The sequence below is a fragment of the Nyctibius grandis genome, chromosome 4 (genome assembly GCF_013368605.1).
Source record: "Nyctibius grandis isolate bNycGra1 chromosome 4, bNycGra1.pri, whole genome shotgun sequence".
Classification (NCBI taxonomy): Eukaryota; Metazoa; Chordata; class Aves; order Nyctibiiformes; family Nyctibiidae; genus Nyctibius; species Nyctibius grandis.
In genome coordinates, this window is record NC_090661.1 from 59293958 (window position 1) to 59314770 (window position 20813).

Sequence of the window (20813 nt, forward strand, 5' to 3'; positions counted from 1 at the left end):
GATGATGTTCTTCATTATTTAAATATATTCCAGCATTTGTTGATGTTGCCCCTTCCACAGGCTTAATTATTTAACATCCCTTTATAAGAATGAATATCTTAATAATAAGAACTGTTGGAAGAGAAGTGTAAAAAAAAAAATGGTTTGTTTCCAAAAGATTCCAGAGCATGCAGCGATATTTGTTGTGGAAGAGCTCCCCCTTACTTCTTCACTCTCATGTTTGCAAAAAGCATCAAAAAAAGCTATCAACGATGGGGGATTCTTTCCTGCAATGATAACAGGATATGAAACACAGGCACACTCAAATACAGTTAGAACGAGAGACTGAAATATTTTGACTGCTCAGTGCTGTTACTATTTCTAGCATCAAGGGGAGAGAGAATCTGTTTGTCTTTCACCAAAATCCACATGTTCAAAGCCACATGTTCTGTACTGCACTTAAATAGAAAAAATGATAACTGTCACTACGAGAAAAGTGAGGTGGACCATGCAGCTAAATCACTCACAGGCTTGGATTATTCTTTCTTAGGATGCCTGTGGGAAGTAGCAAGAAAGGGAGTTACTTTGTGCCAAGTTGAGGAGCCACATTAAAACGTCTCTACAGCCAAAGTAAAAATATATATACTCATTAAGGTAATTGGAAGCGTACACAAAATACTGTTATTTTATTATATCATCTTTAATACGTTTTGCCACTACAAGTATTTAATTCCTGGTAATCAACGAGGTGTAAGCAAGAACAGGATACAGTTAACACACCAAAACAGAGTTGGAATTAATATGAATGTTCACAAAGGGGACACTGATAGGGACACGATTGTGAATTAAAAATGCCACTGAGTCCTTGCACATGCCATATCAAGACTGTGGAACATAAAGACGATTTTGCCTACTGGATTTTGGGTTGGGGTTTTCTTGGATGTGGATCCTGCTGTAAATAGCCTTAACGAGCCACAATATTGCATTGGTGTTTGTTCTCAGTAGCTCGAGCAGAACTGTATCCCTATCGTATTTTCTACAAATTATAAACCACACTTCTCATGAACTTGGTTAGAGAGACAGATTCCACATGTGAATTACCAAGAGAAGATCAAATCTGCAATGAGGTAACGTACAGTGCAGGACAGATCCTGAATGTACTTTATAACAATGCAAGAGCTAATTAGTGGCAGCATCTAGAGCCCTGAAGAAGAGGAAAGCACTGTATAGCGCTTTAGGTGACTCAGCAGAGAAAGCCAGAAACACAAACAGAAAGAATTACCAGGATCACTATGAAGTCCTGAGTAAAGAGAACTAAAGGGCTCAGTGCACATATGAGCAGAGGAAGAGGATGAGGAGTTCTGAAGGTGTGAATTTCTCAGACTCATCCGTCTCAGCAAACTTGAAAGGTTTGATTCTCCACCCACCCTTCCTCAGCCTGAGAGCAGAGTTCAGTTCCCATACAGCCTTGTGAACTGAACCCTGCAGGGCTTGAACAGTTCTAGCCAAAACTGTAGCAATGGAAATGAGTGTTTTATGATAGCTGACAAATCAGGTTACATCTTTCCAGCTGTGAAGTGCATCCACTCTACAAGGTATGTTTCCACTGCTTTCCTCCCAGGACTAAGAGGGCACCCGTAACACCCCAGGGCTGAGTGACCCATGTCTGGACTTTCAGATCCTATTTGGAATCTAGCTGGGATACACAGGGCATGAAAGAGACAATTGGAAGGCTTTTCTAATGCCTATCACATTAAAAAAGCTCTTGGAGGATAACTGTACCAGCCAAGCAATGTAATCAATGTATAAAGCCCATTCCTTTCCACCAGATACCACAGATCCTATCTTACAGGTTTGACTTATGTGATTAAAGTTAAAAGAAGTTTGAAGACTGTGGACTAGAACTGTTCAGAACACTTTTACCAAAGCTTCTTGACAATCAAGAGGACCTGTGTTAAGAGATGAGTTTCAGTGAAGTTTCATCAGAAAGACTGTGCAAGAGAGAGAAGGGAGTTGCCAAGTGGTCAGGGACCTGCCCTGGTAGTCATGAGATCCATATTCCAACTCCTTTTGTCAGACTGCAAATGATCTGGGAGAAAGATGCTGAAACGACATTGATACTGACCCAGAAGCCATCAGGTTTGAACAAAAATATCACGGTTTTGCCTAAAAAACTGAAAACAAAATTCCATTTCTCAGAAATCTTTAAGTTTGGATTTTATTCCAGTAGGAAGAAAGGCACAGTTTGAAACTTTAATAATTGATGCAAAGTGAACATTTGTTATTCTTCTCAACTCTTAGGACACAAATCCGTATGAGAAATATGATAGAAGTCACCATGAAGTTTCTAGTGGGTTGAACAGACCACAGTTTCACACCTATATCATGTGGGGTTTTTTTTCAGAACACCAGTGCTAGCACATGAAGAAGTGAAGGAAGCTATGAAGTTCAAGTTTCCTCAGCTAGAAGCCAAGTAGGAAGGAATCTAGTGCATTAGTAACAGACAATAAAAGGAAATGTAAAATGTACTTCTACAATTCCTTGAATTACAGAAACCAATCAAAGCTCAGACACCTTGGAAACATGAGCCCATACCAACTTCTTAACTCTTTTTGTTTTACTCTGTGAAGCATAGTTTGTACCCTCTAGGGTGAAGATTTTATTATACTCCCTAGGGAAGAAACACCAGCTTGCTAAAGTCACTCCTTCTCTTATGGCTGAATTGCCACTCCCTTCTTCAAGGTGAAGAGAAAGGGCAGTATCACCATAATGCACTATCAGGATCTCAACAATGTCAAGAGACTCCAAACCAGCCTCTCAGGGCTGGTGGCATACTGCATTGCCTGAGGGAGGGTAGCAATAAAGTCTAGAGACTTCTCCAGGGCTGACAACTGTATCACTGCAGTCAGATGCAATTATGGACTGGAGCAGCTATCAGGAAAGGGGATTGACAGTGACCAAGAGAGTGGAAAGGCCTGGGAGAAAGCAGAACAAACAATAATAATGCAAAGTCAATGCCTAGATTGCTAAATCTATGCATTACACAAAGGACCTCCTTTGGCAACCGTTACTCAAGATGACTAACGTTTGCTCATGCTGACTTCAATGAAAATTAAGTGCCTGAGAAACTGCTACCTAGGGTGAGGAAGGGTATGTCTACATAGTACCTGGCAGGCTGACAAAGGTTCACCCTGCCTGCACTCCAACCTGGCCAGACTCAAGCCAGCACCAATGCAGAGGACATGTAGCTGTGGTTAGCACAACCCCAAACCCAAGCTAACAAGCCCTTCAGAGAGACAGGGCTGGGGCTCGACATCCTCACTCACACAGCTGTACGGCTTCCGGCGCAGGGCTGGCTTGTGTCCAGTTGGCTCGAAGCATGGGCAGAACGAGCTCGTGTCTGCTTGCAAAATACCACGCACACCTACCTTCACACAACTCTGACTTTCGCCAAAGAGGTTGAAGAAATTATGAAACCCCACATAAAGCAGCCATTCTGGATTCTTGGCTTCTTCAAAACCCAGAGATCCACACTGTAAAGCCAACCCTGGTTTGCTTTCCTAGCGGGCTTCAGGTATCAAGTACTTAATCTCAACAAGATAAAATCAGTAGTATTTAAATCTTTTAGGTCCCCTCTTTAATTTATTTTGCCTCTTCTCAATTACAGTAAAAGTTAAAAGCTTCGCAGATCCCATGCTTTGACCAGAAATGCTCCAGTATCTCCATGCATATGTTTTAGCCCTCCTAAGTAGGAATTTTAAACGTGCTTTTGTCTTACGTTTCAATTCTGACTACCTTGGGCCAAAATACTCTTATCTTCTGCAAGATAACTTGGTAACTGCTGACCTGGATTATGGGCCTAATCCAAACCCAAAGCAAATAACTTTCAACCGTACATTCATTTTATGCCTGTTGTTCATGTAGCAACGTGACCAGACCAGATTTCTAGAGACTGGGAACTTACTAACCAAGTCTGTGCCCAAGCCCTTTTTTTTTCCTGCCTGTGAAATGGTCATACTCACCTTTGAGGGCTGATTAGGAGAAACCACAAAGATGAACTATGCTACACAATCTCAGGCAAATTGCAGCATTTTTAAGGATTATCGCTCCATTTCTAAACCACGAAAAGACTACACTTCAGAGAGCAGAGAAGTCAAGAAACACTACACTCCCTGACCCCTACACAGCTTAAATTCTTAGGAGTCTACATGTCAACGTGATGGCCACTACTCATAAGTAACAAACTTGGAGACTGTACCTTGGTGCTTTCCAATCAAACCAGATTGCTACACACATTGCTAAAAATGATGACTAATGAAATTACTAAGAGGGATGGGTAACTGAAAAGCAGGGCTGCAGGAGTGACACAATACTGTGAAGCATTAACTCTGTCAAGAAGCCTGTCACTGTTTGAGCATTTTATATCCTTTTCTCTTTGGGAACACAATGCCAACCCAGTCTGGTCATTTTATTTTATAGGAGAGGGGAATTCCTCCTTGCAGCAGGAACCTTATCGCTGCAAAGGAAAAAGTAAAGTAACCCAAAGGAACAACAAAATGTTAAAGCAAGCCTCTGTATTAGAGCTTAAAGTGGGACTCAGAAATGCAGCAAATGACAACTGAACCAGAATCTTCTCTTGCTACTTAAAATTCACAGACATAATAACAGAGAGAAGCGAGACAGCAGCATGGCAATGGCAAAAATGAGTGGACTGTGCCAAACTTTCTCCTACTACCCTTGCCAAAATGCCCTATTGACTCCTGAAATACAACTTAATGGCAGTCAGGGAGCAAGAAGCCTGATCTAATGCTCACTAAATCAATAGCAATTCATTTTTCTGATAACTCCCACGGACTTCGTCTATGTCCTGCCCTGAAAGAGTTCATTTGTTCATTTTTTCCCTCGCTATTTGACAGTTTTTCTTCCCAGAGTGGATCTCCAAGGGTTTAATTTCTCTGAACATACAAGTCTATTCACAATAATCCTGTTCAGGTTCTTGCACTGCTTGCTTTATCCGCATACCTGTTTGCCCAAGATTAAGCCTCACATGTTACAGGCCCTTCCATGTCCCCACTACAAAGACACATTGGGGAGAAAGGGAGTTATGGCCAGGTTCACAGAGGGACTATATGGTGGGGGCAGCAGCAAGAAACCCCAATTGCACTGGCTTCCCAGTTTGGCTTTTGAGCTGCAAAACTAGCCTTGCTGTAATGACTTCTATTTTATTGTTTATTGTCTGCTCATTCTTCAAATTATAAGTGCTCTGGGCTCCTTGGGATGAAAGGTTCTAGCTAAGTAGATATTGTTGTTGTTGTTGCTGTTGTTATTATCATTAAGGTTATTCACAAATAGAAGTGTCAAGGTAGATTCAGAACAAGTTCTGCTGAGGCTTATGTATCTTCCAGCCATCTATTCGTGCTGTTGTATAGTATTAAGGTGTGAACAGGGAAAACCACGTACCCAGTCAGCGCTGTGTTTAAGTGGCCTGCCAATTCCAGCTAATCACCAAGTTATTTACTTCCAGTTTATTAGGCCGAAACTTCCACTAGCTGTTGGCAGCCTCTAATATTTACACCTTACTTTCCTGGGGTCTCTTCAAGCACTGCTGTAATAAAAAAGCCATTTCTTCCAGGTTTAGATGCAAGAATTAACACACAGAGCACCATGCAAGGCCAAGCCAAATTCTGATCTCAGTTACAAATGTGCAACCCCATTGATTTCCAACGGCTTAATTTGCAATGGTCTTGAGCTGCTGTACCTGAGAGCACAATTTGATCCCCCGTTTTCACAGAGAGGAGTAACAGCAGTACCTCTTATACACTTGTGAGTATTTTAAACACTTAACAGTTGGACATGGCCCTCAGTTTCATTTCCATCACATGCAATAAAACCCAGGCCAAGCAATTCCTCAAAAATTAGCCTAAATTATTCTCACTTATTTTATATACTTCTGCAGCTTTTTATCATTTTGGTATTTGAGCGCCTCAGAAACTTTCACATCTTTATCCTCATAATACTCCCATCAGAGAGTGAAGAGTTGGAATTCCTTACTGAACTGGTGGGAAACTTTCCATGGAGAAATTAAGGGACTTTTCCAAGATCACAGAGAGAATTCAATGGGGAAACAAAGCCTGGATTTAGATTTCCCAGACGTTAGGGAATAGGACATGAGATAAAAGAATCTCCTTCTCTTATTAATACTTTTCACTGGATAGCAATAAAAGCATAGCTCTCAAATCCACTCACAATATTTTTCAATCTCAATTTTCTTTTTTTAGCCAGATGCAAGGTCCTTTCATTGATATTACTGGGGACCCCTGGACAGGAATGCTTTATTTTCTCCCAGCTGTGAAGAGAGCCTGTTGGTCTCCTAAAGCTCACTTTTCCAAGGAACGCTCCCTGTGCGGTGTTCTCCTTTGATTTTAGATGCATGATCAAAACTTACAGCCATGCCCTCAGTTGTGTAAGGCAAGCAGAGTATCCACCCGCGCAGAGCAAACACGAGATTCCTGATGCTGAGCCTCTGATGTGCATTGAGCCATGTGCTCCACATGAAGTTCCCAACCCCTTTACACCTTCCCGCTGCCAACACAAGGGAGTTCCACAATTTGCTCAGGGCCAGGCACACCTTTATTCATAGGAAAACCTGCTAAGAAGCAGCCAGAGCAAACCAATACTGACTCATAGCACACGTGTACTTGTTCAAGTGACCACTTCCAGAAACTATAAAATACTGCGGACAAGCCCTGTCCTGCAAAAATTACATATTCACAGCTTATTCAGCAGGCTGGGTTTATTGCAATGAGGAAAGCCACCATGTTACAAAGTATAGCTTTCTTTAGACATTTTCTCAAGGATGTTTTCTCCTACCCCACCTAAGGATGTAGGAACAACCAGTCAGGAGACTACACCAAGAGAAACTGCAACATATTTTGCTGACCGCACTGTAAGCTGTGCTCCATCTCCTGACTTCAGTCCTGGCTCTCCTCCACAGAAGTGAAGTTTACCATGCACTACGGGCTGACTAGTAATGATATCAGCCACATGAGTATCTCACCAGCTTAATTTAGGATAGTCGTGTTTGCACCAATTACATTTCTTCCCTACAAGAAAAGAAAGCTAAGAACAGAGTAGAAAAAGAAAGAGAAGTAAGGGAAGACAAAAAGCAGGTTTTGTTTTTTAATAACTTGAAAGTATGACCTGATAGGGAGAGAACTACCATTTATTTTATTTTGGTCCACTTTCAGATTTCCAGTCACTTTGTGAGATATATCAGTTGGGAGCTGTTGACATTAAAGTACAGTCAGGTAGCTATAGGTCAGGAAAAATCATCAGAAACTATCTAAAAGGACAGGTTTTACCCCAGTAAAGTGTAGTTACTTTAATTGAGAAACTCTCGCTGCTCAGTTCAGTACCGCCTATGAAACAAAAGCCAAGGATTTTAAGAAAATTATATTTGAAATTAATGTTGTTATAGTTACAACCCAAATGGAAAAGCCAGCTAAATGTAAAACCAGTCTCTCCTCTGTTCTCACCTGCCTGCTGTATGTAAAGTCCTATTCAGGTACCAGGGGAAAGGAAGGCCCCACTGGAAGTACTCTTCTTTGCTGTAATTTTGACATGACTACAGTACAGAAGCTAACGTAGCTGGAGCTCTGGGATGCCAGTACCTATCTTTCTCCCTGACTCCAAGTCCTTTCTCTGTCCCTTTTATCCTCCATCTCCCCTCCTCTCTCTCTTTCCCTCTCTCTCCTGCCATACACACATCCCAAGTCAGCCTGATTTATAGACAGCAAGGAAGATTTGTGTTGGTCTTTACATCTCCGTCTGTCCACCTGTGAAATAGTTTTCTAGTCATAGACATTACCTGAACAGCAATTTAATGAAAAATAAAAATGTAAAGGCTTTTTCATAAAAAAAATCAAAGTGACTAAATCTGTTAAGCTATTTTTTCCCTTTTGTTCACAGTAATACTGGAGAACATTTTAAAAGCACAGGAAAGATTTTTTAAAGAGGCTTTAAAAAGAAAGCACTCTCTGTTTTTTGGGAACACTGACAATCTTACTGCCACTATCAGAAATGCCTGCCCTTGGCCAAAAGTTCTCCTCCTCCTCTCTGACTTGCACTGGCTGCTAACCTGCTGTTACACACTGGCTGGGAAGGCATACTGCAACAGCCAAGCGAGCACCGCTTGTGAAAGGACTGTAAAGCATCATGCATTACTAAACCGGAGAGTCCACGCGACAAGGTCCCGTTTGTACCTGGCTTCTATGTGAAAAGCTGTTGCACTTATTGTGTGCAAGTGTACATCGAAGATGGCTGGACACTATAAAAACTGACCTTGTGCCCAAGCAATTCAGTCTTTTGCTCCTTTTACTGTCTGCTCTCCATGGATCTGCATGAACTCAAGCTAGCGAACTCTGAAAAGCATTTCAGGCAATCCAGGCCAAATTTGGCCTGGCTTGCCCAAAATGCTTGAGCACCTAGCCAGTCCACAAATAATAGAAAAGAGAACAGTATCAGCTTGGTATTTGTTTTATGGGTTGAATTAACTTCAGAATCAGCACTGTACATGCAATAGCACTGGAAACTGAACTTACCTGCCCTTGGACAACATATCAGCACTACTGCCTGAGTAAAAACTGAGACACAAAGTCCTGGCTGTAATCAATTCACAGTGCATTCTCCTGAACTGAAGTTTGCCATGTACTTCTGACAATTTGAGGATAACGTCGTCTTGTGTATAGATATTTCACAAGCAGAGAAAAAAACTACCTGGGATACATTATTTGTTAACTATTCACTCAGCTCATGATAGGTGTGTGACTCTGAACTGTATCTGGCATCTAACATCTCTGTTTTGATAGATAGCGGTATCTCAGAAGCTTGCTCTCTGAGACACTGCAGAAAAGGAATGGGCAGCACACGTTCATCAAACTAACATCTGCTTTCAATTCTCATTTATAGATGTAGAATCCTTTCAACTGGACATTAATCATTCTCTACAGCAGCAATTAGATACTTGAGACAGATCAAAACAAATCAAATTAGCCTTATTTATTAAACAAAAAATCCTAAGGAGTAAATAAAAAAGACACGAGATCATCCTGTGTGCAGCAACACAAAAAGAAAATTAAGATACTGATACACAGGAGTCTAAAAGCTTTCAGGTGCTATTTTCAAAGCCTCAACTGTAACCAAATAGCAGAGGGCTCTACTGCAGAATGCCTCATGGATTATTTTAGCCATAAGGTATAATTGAAAGGATTAGCGTGAATGTAATGTTTCCCTTCCAAAAATTCCAGGAATGCAAAAATGACTCTCATCTGCACTGGGTGAATCATGTTTTTAATGCTGGAACTTCATTTTCACTCGTGAGGAATTCAAGCCTAAGGAAATGTTACCACAGAAATCCTCATTCAATTGACAAAGGAAAATTTCTTTCTCTTTTGCTGCAGTTAAACAAAGCCTAAGAATCATATCTTTGGAAAGTCTGGCTTGGTTCAGCTTCACGTAAAGGACATCCTGAACACAAGGAGGGACACTGCTCTCCCCAAGGGATCAAGCAGATCACCCTGAGGAGTTCAAATTCTCTAGACTAGCTCGAACCAAGCAGAGCACTTCCTCATGCTGGGTTTCCTCAGCTTAACATGGCAGACAGCTTTCAGCAAGCAAGGTGGGGGACACTGCTGTATTTGCACGGAAATTAGTAGCAAAACATCTGTAGATCACAGGGCAAATCTGAACTGGTCTAGAGGAAGGTGCACAGCTCTCCACCAAACACCTGATACTCACTTTCTCTCTCTTTCCTTCAATTGCTTTTTCAAAAAATTGATTTTTTTTTTTAATGAGGAAACAATGTAACGTGTTTGTTACAGTATACTGGTAATGCCTACCTGAAGAAAAGCTCTCACTATCTAGATTACATCTATCATCAGCAGCATATTAGGGTTTTTTTTATAAGGGGGGGCTAAATGTTAAGTAGATGAGAAGTTTCATGAAAGAATATGTCTGAGAACAGCAAGTAGCGTTTGGCCGTCCACATGCAAAATGATCTTCATCTGCCTGTGCCATAGGTCATGAAGCCAATCATCTGCTCCCATCCAGAAAGCCCCCACCACTGCCGGGCTGCCTTTGCTGCTGGAAAACGCCAGGGTGGGACATGCAGGTCCAGAGGAAATGTGGTTCTGCTGCACATGCCATGAAAAAATGTGCTGCTTTATCGTCCCTCCTCTCAGCACCTATTCAGGGTGTCCACGGGTGGGATGGAGGCTTGCGTGGGAAGGAGGAAGACACTTTTTCTGGTGAACCTGTCAGACCTCTCCTCCTCCTCTTCCTTCCTATCCACAGCCTCCTGTGCTGATTGTTCCCTCTCCCTTCCTCAGCTCCGCATACACCTGACTGTAATAACAGCAGAGATACCATCTGGGGTTAGCTCATTACATGTTTATTACTCCTTTGTTTACTACTTCGTAAATATAAATTGTTACCTGTGCAAGCCTGTGCACCTAGTCCAGTTCTGGTGAGCCTTAAAAGCCCCAAATTCAAAATAGCCTGAAGATGTGAAGAATCACGGCCGGCATCGCAGCCCACAAGGCAACCAGTTAGCTGAGGTACGGAGAGAGAACCATTGCAACATGCAGCATGTAGGGATGGTTTTATATTTAAGATATCCTGGCTCGCAGGTACTGTGTTAGCTACTTAGATACGGTTATAAATAGAAGCGCCTGCTGACATTATTCACAATAATTTGGCAATGTGGCTACCGATGTGAAATTACGAAAGGGACAGGTACCTTTTAAAGCTAAGCCCAGTTTATCATTGGCCAGATCATTTATCAGCCAGGGAAAATAACCTTTCCTCCATGTTCTGTGATCTCATGCAAACAGGAACCTGAGCGAGAGAGGGAGGAAGGGGTCTTGTTTTTTTATTTGATTTGCTTTTTCATTTGGTTCAATGTAACTTTAAGAAATATTAATCTGCTCCTTCGTTTAATTTCATCTGTACCACTGGCCAAGAGAAATGCACTAATTTATAAGTTGAAGCAAGCCTTGAGATAATGTCACCCACCGTTCATCCAAATTTGTCACTAGCATCCCATTAAAGCCGTAATTATTTTTTAATTAAAACTAAGGAAGCTGGCATGCGTGTGCCTACTTTATACATCTGTTATGGGTTAAAATAGCTTTTAAAAAATGTTTTTTTAGACCGCAGTCTTTTGTGGCCGTGGCCTATGCCAAAGAAAACGCAAACTTGCTTATTTTCTCCATGGGGCGCAACACTGCCTATGTGTGCCTGAACAGATTCGACTGGCCGTGAAAAGAATTCTAAATAAAACACAAACATGGAATTTGGCAACGCCACAGAAGCGAGCTTAAGACTAATTCCAGCATGCGGACGGCTCTCACACAGCAAGTCTGGCTCCACTATAAATGAAACCAGGCTCTGTAAAATCGCCAGTAAAGTCTGAGTTAGGATTTAAAGAGACACAGCTCTTATTCCAAGGTTTAAGGGGGGGGAAAACACACGCGAGCACGCGTGTACAAGCATACCCCAGCTTATTAAGGAAATTCATGCTGGCCCAATAAGTCTGTATGTTGCAAGCTGTGTTTACTTTCAGCAGTCATTTCCATTTAAAAAAAATGTGAAGTTTAAAAAAACCCACAGAAATGGTAAATTCACTTTGGACTTGGTTTTTAGAAAAAAATGCTGTAATTATTACTGCAAGGACCCCTGGCAGTGACAGCAATGAATGAAGGACCTACCTGATGGCAAAATTGAAACGATATATTAAAAAAAGAAAGAAGTATAAATGTTTGGGGCAGAGTAGGGGCAGGGAAAGGTGTGCATGGGGAGAAGCTCCATCGCCAGGGTGGTCATGGACCGAGCAGCCTGTTCCCATCCGACAGCCCAGCAAGCGGGATGGTGACTCACTGAGACTTGCTGGAGGGGAACTATATGCAATACAGCCCAGTGCTGCCATGGAGAGGGGCAGATCTAACCCTGGGGCAATGAAATCCCCTGGGTAATACCTCCCCAGCAGTCCCAGCCAGCCCCAGAGAGCAAAGACATCTGTGAAGAAAGAGTGAGGAGAAAGTGAGAAACAGCATTCACTCTGTTTATCCTTTACCTATTAAGGATAAAACAAATTTAAGAAATGTCAGCTTATAATCACAAGGCACAGCCTGGCAAACTTAGCAGGAAAGGGCAAGGAGCAAATTATTAGGCAGTGATGGTACTGTCTCCCACACACCCTTACTCTCCCTTACAGCTCCGGATGACACCAGGCCACAGAATTAAAATTAAACCTCAAGTGCCCAAATCAGACCCTCACCATTGGGTTTTTCCTGGAAAAGGGGAGAGCAGAAGGGAAGATTTGCTGGCTAAAGGGCTCTAAATACGGGAAGAGCTCAGACGTTTATGAGTGTGCTCAACTGCACTAATGAACGTTGACAGTGGTGGTGGAGGCAGGGACTAGCACCACTGCACCTTTCACATCGCTCCTCGTGGAAAACAGGCAGGGAAAGTACGAAGGAAATCGGGAGGGCGTTTACAGCAGCTTCACAGGATTATTTTACAACTATTTTACGTATCTGTTGAAAATGATAGTGAAGTGTTTGGCTTCAATAGGCTACGGAGTTTTTAAGATTCTACCTTGAATTTACAATGGAGGTATTAGTTCAGTTTAAGGAGAAGCCAGAAAAAATAGAGAAAGAACACCTTTTTTTTAATTATTATATTTCATAAGGTTTTGTACAAAGGCAAAGTTACTCACTAATCTTGTCCTCACTGTAGACAAAACCACAATGACCCTATTCCCAGTTTAATCAATAGTTCACACATTTTTATAAAGGATTTGGATTAATCAATCCGTAAATGCTCAGACCTAATTTTTGGGCAGACTTTGCATTATAAGCCTGTCTGTGCCATAATAAATGAACTTACTCTCTCCCTGTTCAACCAGAGGAGAGGAGAGGAGAATATAACCCAAATCTCTGTTAGAAGATGCAAACTGAAAAAATAGTTCTCCTGCAGGCAAAGGGCTCTGGTGCTATGCTGAGGGCTTACAAGGTTCCATGATTTTTTGTTTTTCACCCTGATCACCACGGACAGTTTTAAATGGTACGTATTTCCTCACAATACTCTTATTCTTACCTAAATCTCTGTACATCTCTGAATTCCATAGACCACGTTCATAGCTGGCATAACAGTACAGCGCCACTGAAGTCACAAAAGACCTCATAGAAAGATGCTCAGCTAAGCATCCCTAGGCAGTCCCTAACCCATCCCTCAGTGGACTGCTGGCATGGTACAGCACGCCCTGGAAGCACCATGCTTGTCATGCAGCCATGGAAGAGACGTAAGGATCAGATTTAGATCTGGGTCTCACGTGAAGCAATCTAGGTCAATACAGGACATGTAAGGAGACAGTCTCACACACAGAAAGGATAGGATGCTTCCCCTCGCACTGCCAGGGGATGCACTGAAAATAGTACATTTACAGGTGGCTCCAAATAGCCAACTGACGTTTCAACAAGCATAAGAGCTGCAGGTATGTTGTGCAAACTGGCCTCTCTCTAACGAGACATTCTTTATGTTAATAGTAAAGACAATAATTTAGAAAGCACCGTTTCATGGCGTGATTCCCACGCCTGTGTCTCCCCACTGCCTTGCTTAGTGCCTGCATTAACCTCATTCCAGAAGTCCCAGGACCTCTCTTACAGCTGAATTCATAAAAAATGTAAGCCCTTGCTATGTGGGATTTTTGCCTGCTTCCTTCCAAGTGCATGTTTTACTGACTCATTGAACCTGGCTTCCCCTGCTTGTGCTACAGCATGTTGTGTTAGCTGGAACAGGAACACATAGAAATGGTTTGATTAAGACAAAAAGAAGAGAGAAATAAAGATAGCAAAGGCATGTACCATACTCTAGCCTACCACATTTCTGTACATACTGCAAAAATGCTTGGAAAAAGCCTGTCCAAAAGAAAGCAAACATCATAAAAACGTATGTTGCTAACAGTTGCTCAGCTGTTTACTGCTCAGCAGAAAGAAGGACCAACACGCAGCACACAGGAGCCCAGTGGGGCACGCGCGAGGTGCATCAGCATGGCTTCTTTGACTCAAATCCCTTTCTGAACATAAAGCATCCCATCCGAGTACAGAATTCTTCCTTTCATCTATTTTCATGAAGCACTCAGAAAAGAAAAAAGAACCCAGGTCCTCTGAATTAGGCAGCTCTGGAGGGACACAAGGTAATTTTTTTGCAGTTCTCTGGCCTAAACCTGAGCCACTCCAGGAATATGTGATCCAATTCCTCTAAAAAAATAACATAAAGTTATTTCACTGCAAAAAGTGCAATGCCTCACTGTTGCGTCCACCTTTCCCACTCTGGCTTGTGAACTAAAGAGCGGTTCTCATCACAACTATCTACACCATACACTATGGCTCGCCCTACTTCCTTTGACGCTGAGCATTACATTTGTGCACAAGAGATTTATCTTGGTTCTCACAAACTGAACAGCCCAATTCACTTCCTGGCTCAGACACACAAACACATCCACACGTATCTGACAGAAAGCGAGAAGGAAAGTGATGACAAAAAGCTACTGCTGAAGGAGCAGGAGAAAACTCCATCCTGAATATGCCAGGTGAGGCTGTACAAGTGAACTGTTTAGCATATGCTATGTACAAATGAATGGTAATTTACTGAGAGAAAGAAAGAATAATTGCAAACATTTATGCCTCGTGCATGTGTATAAAAAGAAAAAAAAACAGCTCTTAGAAAGCTGGTGCATTGCCCAACCTGACAAACACCACCCTGAATTTTGTCGCTCTGTAGGTGATTGCTTCCTTCCTTCTCTTCCTGCAGTTTATTTCTTCTCTTTTTAGGAAGTGTTCGCCAAGAGGCATTCAACTCCCTGAAAAGGGTGGGAAGGACATAGCAGCAGGGAGACGCTGGTCCTATCCTCCAAACCATTCCTGGTGGTTACTCCGCTGCAGAAACATGAAAGCCATTCCTGTCCCTTTGCTGAATACGAACACAACCCATGCTACAACTTCAAAAATTGGTCTGCTTCTCCTTCAGACAACCGAGGTGTTTCTGGACATAACAGCTGCCAAAAGCTATGGTGGTGCCCAAACCTTGCCTACTGCACCCCATTAAAGCAGTCTTTATTTATGCTGGTGTCTTCTGGAAAGTACTGCACAAATGCCAAGGAAAAAGACGACTCTGTGATTTGTTTGGGTCTTCTGTCAGAACAGCAGGCACCTTGCCATCAGTGGTGCCTCTTTTTAACCAAGCTACCCTCTCCCTTCCAAACTACTGATACTCCCAAATACTTAATGAATCAATGGGAAAAAATGGGGGTTATTACTAAAACACAAGGAAGGGAACAACAAGGCACAAGAAAGGAGCCCTGTGAAAAAAAAAACAAACTGCTCAATGAGATAGAACAGAAATGTCCTTCCCTTGCTTTCCCGTAACCTCCCCCGTTGCCTCATCTCCCACCTGATACCACCAAAGCCTGTTTGTGCTTTCACAAAGATGGATCAGCTGCTGTGCGGTCCCCTGGTGCTTACCTATACTCTGAAGTCACCTACTCCTAACCCAGCCATCGCTCAGCAAACCCTAAAAGGAAATAAATTCATTCATCCCAATAAGCAAATTATAAAATCACCTTCATCCATCTTGTTCCTCTATTTTTAAATTTGATTGTGACCAGAGAATTGCTGACTGGGAATTACCATTCCCCCACTCGCACAGACACCCTTTAAAAAATGCAAAATCTAGCCCTCTATTTCAATATTTCTGATGTCAGTGACCAGTGTCGGCTCTCCCCATACAGTAACTGCTTTAAAGCGCTGCATACAGCACTGCATTAAAAATTAATTACACATGCTATTTTATTGATAGTGCATAATGTAATGAGCACCAGCTGTGCTAAACATCCAAACTCCTTTTTAAGACAGCTATAAAAAAAGAAAGAAACTGCACTTCCAAATGCTTCTCCTGTCAGAGGAGAAAAACAGCAACATCTTGGATGGATTTGAAACAGGATTCTTTGATTTAGCTCTCCATTTGGAGCGTTTGAAGAGTTCAGACTCTCGGGCTCGGCGTAGTGGTATGCGATCGAGTTAACTCTCTCAATGTTGGAGCCATTGTCTTTACTGTAGGCAACGTTGTCTTGAATCCTTTTGTCCCAAGACTACCAGATTCAGTTCCACCTGTTAATATTGCAATCGCTTTTATTTTTTCCTGGGACGTCTGGAAATAGCAGGCATCCACTTTAAAGCACCTTTAAATATTGTTATCACTCCTGCTGGTTCTTAACTTGACATAATTAGGACTTACAAAGTTATAGTGATCAGGCGTCTGTCTAGAACAAAGCCTCAGCCACGCTCAAATTGCCTGCACCGCTGCCCCATGCAGCACCCTAATTTTAGTCACCTCTTTGCCGTCTTAAGGTCTCTTCGCTGCCTCTTGACAAACACGCCATTCAGTCAAAAAATCTGTTTGTGATCAGATCCATCTATTTTGAGTTTGGATCTGATTTTCATATCTAGTGAGACAGAGAGCTGCATAGACAGACAGGTCACATACAATTTTAATACTTGGATAGATGGATGAACACATAGATTGACAGACGGATGAAAAGATGGATGCATACACTCAGACTGATGCATTACTGTTTTTAGAATATACATCTCTCACACAACCCTGCACTCTGTAAGTACTGTCCACAAAGTCAATTCTACTATAGCATGCATTAAATATTTCACTAAAATAAATAAATACATGTAACCATGACTAACAGGGACGTCTCTCCTGAATGTTAGCCAGTACAATACGCAAACCTCTTCTTTACACAGCAAAATGAAAAGATACATTTACAAAGGGTCTCGGGGAAACTACAGGTCTTTATCTGCCCTCAGACATATATACCCAATTCCTCTTTCTCCTCTCGAAAAAGCACCCAGTGCTGATGAGAAATCAAGTTTTAGCGGATTTTTTTTTGAGATTCCACTCAACAAAAAATGAACAGCAGAGTATCAGCCAGCATCCTGGGCAGTGATGAGTTAGGAGGTTTTTGCTGGATGAGTTTGTATTCTCCACTCTGATTACTGTTTGGTTTTCCATTGATCCTTCTGTGTTAATAAAACCCAGTCTGGAGTGAACAAAAGCTTGCTTCTTGTTCTAGTAAGAAATGTGCCGAGTGCATACCATATCATTAACATAAAAGGTTTTGAAATAATACTGCTTTCTAGACAGACTGCATTAATTGCATCAAGCTTTTTACAGCAGGGTGGTCTAATCTATCTCTTCTTATTGGCTGACTCCAGTTATAAAACCAACACAAAATTAATACGGTGATATAATTGAAGGAGGGAAAAGTATTCTTTTAAAAGCTATTATTTACTTACAGGTACTTCTTTTATCTTTACTGTCACCTTAACCTTTGCCAAGAAAACACCAGACTAGTTAAATGATGCAGTAAGCAGAATTTCAGTAGCCATATAAATTGGTATTAACTTTACAAGATGACTATGTGATTTTCAGAATGTCTTAATGACTAGTACAGCTGATTCCTTGAATTAACAAGAGCTTGTTCCCTTCTTCTGAGCTATGGCCCCGTGCCTTCCTCTATTTTAGACCTTAAATTTCACAGCCCTGCCTGTTAATCACTGCTGTCCATGCCCACTTGGTGTTTTTATATACGCAGCTAAGTATTGTAATTGCTTTCCGTCTCCTTCCATCAGCCTACACGTGGGAAGGAAGCAGTTTCACTGGTTAGCTGAATATATGTGTATTGGACAGATTTAATTATCTTTACTGAGGTATATAAAACCCTCACTCGTAGGCCCAGGTCCAAAGATTTTGGATCAGGTATATATCTGAATGCAGGCGTAGCGGATAAATTCTTATCTGTACCATTACGATCCCCTTTGTCTTATGCCGATTATAATGCCGTTTCTGGGGCTTTTGCACTGTAGGATCTTCAGGGCAGGGACTTTTTTCTTTAGAGAGCACACTCTAAAGTGCCATGCGCTTCTGCGCTGAGATTTTCAAAGCTCATTTCTCGTTAACTTTAATGGGAAATGGGCATCCAAATCTCTTAGGCAGCTTTGACAATTTAAGCCTTAATGTACAATATTAATAAATCAGCATCATAAAAAGATCCTTATGAAGATGTATTGTGAAAAAATAGCCCCACAAAAAGCACTGCAGTGTATGTGTGCATGCACACGGGCATATACGTTTCTTTACATAATTACGTCTCTCAACTATCATTTGCATGTCTCTGTTATGCAAAAAAACCTGTGTGTGTTTTACAGTTACTCTGAGCAGCTGCAATTCATTGAAATGAAATAAAAAGCAGGCTCAAAAAAGCACCCTAATCTGGCAAGGGGTAAAGCAAAAGGAATGCTTTGCCCATTTATATTTTAGATCCAAGCTACACAACCCTGTGAATTTCATGACTCTATTCCAATTTCTAATTAAATAGGCACTAAAAACATTTAAACGGGAGAACTCAATTCAACAGACAGAAGCCTCTAAGGGGAAGAAATAAATAAATAAATAGAGTGAGAGAGCGATTGTTCCAGTGGTAGATATTTTTTTTAAATCACATGGAAAAACATAGACCTTTACTCACAAATTCCTCATCCTGTGGTGCCCTGAACACAAAGAACTGAATGGAGGGGACCACGACCAGCACTAGCTGAGCGACACAGTGGACACTCAAGTGGACTTCCCAGCATCATTTACTGTGACTAAAACTACTATCAGCAGCACGTTTTCTGAAGATCACAAACAGCTCTGGATGAGGCGGCACGACTTCCCCTGCACATGACTGAACGCTACTCAGCATTCCAGGTGATTGCTCTTATCTAGGTCGGAGATTTTCAAATGCAGTTTTCACATGTGCGTACCCCAAATCCCACCGGCAGCCAGAAGTTTAGATTCCCCGGCACAAAACTGCTGGGACTCTTGATGGCCCGATTTGTGAGTGCCCAGCAGAGATCTGGGAGTACCTGCAACTTCAAGTCTTCAGAGTTGCAGCCTGCTTAACTGCACAGAAAAACTCCAGGTCCTGAATTAAATGAATGCTGAAAAACAGGAAAGGTAACAAATGATGAAGGAGGAGGGGAGGCGGGAACTGTTGATGGCTTTTGTTCAAAGAAGGAAACAATTCCTCAGAAGCAAGAACAGGGCTGACAGAATAAAAGGCTAATGAAGTCAGAGAGACAAGCAGATCTCTGAAGCTGAAGCAAGTGACTGTTGTAAATGCCTATATTAAAAAAGAGGGCACAATGCAGGGATCGTCACTAGATTAGTCAACACAAAGAACTCACTTTTTTTTCATTTCCACAAAACATTTTGGGGGCTAGAAAGATCCCGTAACCCTTGCCACAGGGTTTAAACCATGCACAGGCTCATATACAGTGAATACTACAGGAGCTAAGAAAGGGTTAAGGAGACATAATCTTGTTTTTCAAGGGAAGAAAATGTTTCTTTCAAGCAGAACTTGACCAACTACTGTCATAAACATGTACCATGCACTTTGATATAACCTATTCTCTAAGTGCCGCAGACTGCAGCAGTAATTACAGGAAGCCATGATAACAGGTCTCTCTCTCCACAGAGCTGGCATCGCCCTCCCAGCAAACAGGCAATTCTGAAAACTCACTGCGCACAACTCCAAAGTGAGAACTCAAAGTACGCAAAGTACAAAAGCCTTGCCTTCCCATGTTCTTTAATAAGTTATTCCTTCCTTCCTTTTCTATTTTTAGTTGTACTTGCTTCCCTCTCCATCAGCTGCTGGCATCAGAAGAAACAGGGAACCAGGGCATCCAGTTCACTGTTACAACTACCTACCTACCAAAGGCACCTGCGGAGTGAGACCCTGAGGAGTGCTCTCAGCCTCCTTCCAAGAATATTTTGTCTTTCAAGACCAAGGGTTTCTGAGATGCAAATTTAAATTTCTTGCAAAACTTTTTCTCTCGCTTTATTAGAACAATGAGAAATGTACAGGGACATTCTCATGAGATATAGCGTACTGCAGCCAGGGGGTACCACTGCTTGCGGAAGGAAAAAGCTGAGCACAGCAAAGTTTTGCCAGCTTCAGGGGGACATGAGGAGCCATTTCCCAAAGGCTTTACTCCTGACAATCGCTGTTTTCTCTCTAAATCCTCCAGTCCTCACATATTACTTATCCAGCATCATTCTGGGAACTCCCTATTAAAACTCCATGCACCTTAGCATGAATGAGAGCTGGAAGGTTTGGCCCACCACAGTGAGACTCCATAAATGCTTGTGGATTTTGCCACAGCTGTATTCTCTTTTAAGCCCTCCCCATTTTCACCTCTCCAGCTGCAGTTCACCATAGACCAAATCTTGCAACTGAGCCACCCTCAGAAACACCCACTGATTTCAAAGAGATCTCTGGGTCTGAAATGATGGGGTCTGGCGACAATATGTCCATCTCCTCTTTGGCTAGCTTGGTGCGCCTTCATTTCCACATCACTTTCCCCTCCTTGCAGTGACAAAAGTCAGGCATCCAAAAGGAATAAAGGAAAAGAAAAGCTGACAGAGGAGAGGCGAGGGATGCGTGGCAAGTTACCAAGGAGCATTTTCTCAAAGCAAGGGAGAAAACAGCATGGAGCACATACATCCTGCGTGCACATGGACATGGAGGAGAGTCTTTAATATGAATGATTTGGGAGGGGGGAGGAAGAAAAAGGAGGGGAAAAAAAGACCTCAGATGTTAAATGTTATCCAATTAAGCTTAAAATAAGCAGCACAGAGAGATGAAATCTTGATACTGGGACATC

At 42.0% G+C, this 20813-nt stretch overlaps 1 protein-coding gene across 4 annotated transcripts in view; it reads right to left on the reverse strand.

Moving 5' to 3' along the window:
* The window catches only part of BCL11B (BCL11 transcription factor B), a 90488-nt gene that overhangs the window by 27093 nt on the left and 42582 nt on the right, over window positions 1–20813 (reverse strand). The window lies entirely within an intron of this gene.